This window comes from Triticum aestivum, chromosome 6B (genome assembly GCF_018294505.1).
Source record: "Triticum aestivum cultivar Chinese Spring chromosome 6B, IWGSC CS RefSeq v2.1, whole genome shotgun sequence".
In the NCBI taxonomy this organism is placed as follows: domain Eukaryota; kingdom Viridiplantae; phylum Streptophyta; class Magnoliopsida; order Poales; family Poaceae; genus Triticum; species Triticum aestivum.
The window spans coordinates 9899669-9902067 of NC_057810.1; positions in this window are offsets into that span (position 1 = coordinate 9899669).

The following is a 2399-nucleotide window of genomic DNA, read 5'->3' on the forward strand; positions in this document are numbered from 1 at the left end:
GGAAAATCCTATATGCCGCTCGTTGCGTCAAACTGCCGGCGCTTCGCACAGGCGAGCGACCGAGCAGGGACGCAACGCGCCGGCCCGTTTAACCGTTCCTGCGCTTCCGGTTTTGGGAACCTTCTAGAGGTTTCCAGCTGGTTTTTTCGGGTTTTGGAAACCTTCTAGAACATTCCTGAACCGGTTTTTTATTTTCCTTTCCTTTTCTATTTCTGTTTCTGTTTCTTTCCTTTTTTTCTTTTTTGTTTTTCAAGTTTATGTTTTTTTTTTCAAAAAAATGTTCGCATTTTTTAGAAAATGTTCGCGCTTTTACAAAAATGTTCTGAATTTGAAAACAATTCGTGTTTTCAAATTTTGTTCACAAATACAAAAACTGTATGCATTTTTTAAAAAAATTGTTCACAAATGTTTCTTTTCTTTTTTAAGTTTCTGTTTTTTTCTTGATGTATTTTTTTCAAAATTTCAAAACTTTGCAAAAATTGTTCGCAAATTTAAGAAAAATGTTCGTTTTCAACTTTTGTTCGTGAGTTTCAATAAATTTTCCTATTTTTTGAATAAAAAAGCCTTCACAAAATGTTTTGGAATTTCAAAAAGTGTTCCATCTTTCCAAATTTGTTCACAAAATTATAAAATTTTCATGTTTTCAAATTTCGTTCACAAATTAAAAAATGTTCATAAATTCCATAAATTTGTTTGGGAGTTTGAAAAAGTGTTCCTGTTCCAAAAATTGTTCGAAAATTTCAAAAAATGTTCATATTTACAAGTTTTGTTCGCAGTTTCGAAAAATGTTCCGTTTCCGAAATTGTTTGCAATTTTAAAAAATGTTCGTTTTTTCAAATTTTGTTCTGCAGTTTCAGAAAATGTTCGCGTGAAAAAGTTGTTCGTGTTTCCAAATTTTGTTTGGAAATTTGAAAAATTGTTCCTGTTCAATTTTTTGGGTAGTTTAAAAAATGTTTTCCGTTCTAAAAAAAATGTTTGCATCTCCAAAATTCATTTGTGTGTTGAAAAATGTTTGAGTTTTCTCAGAATTTGTGAAAAAAATAATGTTCGTGTTTGATAAAATAGTCACGTTTTCTTTTTGAGAAAAACGTTTTGTGTTCGAATTTTTTAAAGATGTTCGGATCGGCGTTTTAGTTTTCTTAAGATTTTGCAATGGTCAACAAAGCTAGCTAGCTCAACTGGTTCGAGGCGCACGCTCCTAAACAACAGGTCTGATGTTCGCTTCCTGGCAACGCACCTTTTTTATTTCCAGCATGAGCTACTGTTCGCGAGAGAGATCGCTCGACTGCTTGACGCAGAGAGCGTCACATAGGAGCTCCCCAAAGGCTATATCTCACTTATGGCGAGGCGGTAAGAACCGCCTGTACAGTAAAGGGCTGGCCCATTAGGATGCACATAAAAGAAATGGTAGAAGAAAAATGGTGCTCGGGGATTCGATCAAATTTAAGTTTAAATTTTCTGAATACATGGTCAACACTTTCTCTATACACATTTAACACTTTTCAAATGCAAGTTTAACATTTTTTATATACATGGCCAACATTTTTTCTATACACATTTAACATTTCCCAAATGCTTGATTAACATTTTTCTAATAGTTCTTTAACTTTTTTTGAAAATCTTGCTTAACATTTTTTCAATACATGATCAATATTTGCACACACATTATATATTTTTTGTATAAATTTTTCGTATACATGGTCTACATTTTTCTGTACACATTCAACATTTCTCAAATGCATGATTAACAGTTTTTTCAAACACTATGTAAAGTATATTTTTGTAATATATATGTTTATAATTGAAATTATAAACAAAAGTAAAGAAAGAATCAAAAAATAAAAAAAATGAAACAAAAAGAAAAAAAAGAGACAGTAGCCTGCCGCGCACTGGGCCGGCCCATATGCTCTCATGACTGGTACACGCTTCAGCAAGTCGCAACCTTCTCTCGCGTGACGCGAGATATAGCCACGCCCATGATCACGCCCGCGCATCAGCCGACACCACTGATGCTATAAGGGATAGCCGACGCAATTTGGGACGCAACGCTGCTAGGCTTGCATAGACACTGCTGCAAGTCGGACGCGGGCTGCATGATGGTTGCCACGGCTTCAATGCCGGTCAGGATGCACCGCTGCAAGGTCGGTGCAACCGGTAAAAAACTTTATGTTGAATTTTGTAAGTTTTTAAATTAAATATTGTTGCAACATACATATCCCCATATCTACACGCTCGAAATATTACAAATATTATTTTACATACATCAAAAAATAATGTTACGACTATGTTCCGCACACCCCAGAAAATGTGCATACACAAATATGAATTTAGGTTTCTCCATTCTACTGCATATGATCAAAATCATCCCATCGATCCACGCACAATATTGGCTTGGTGCC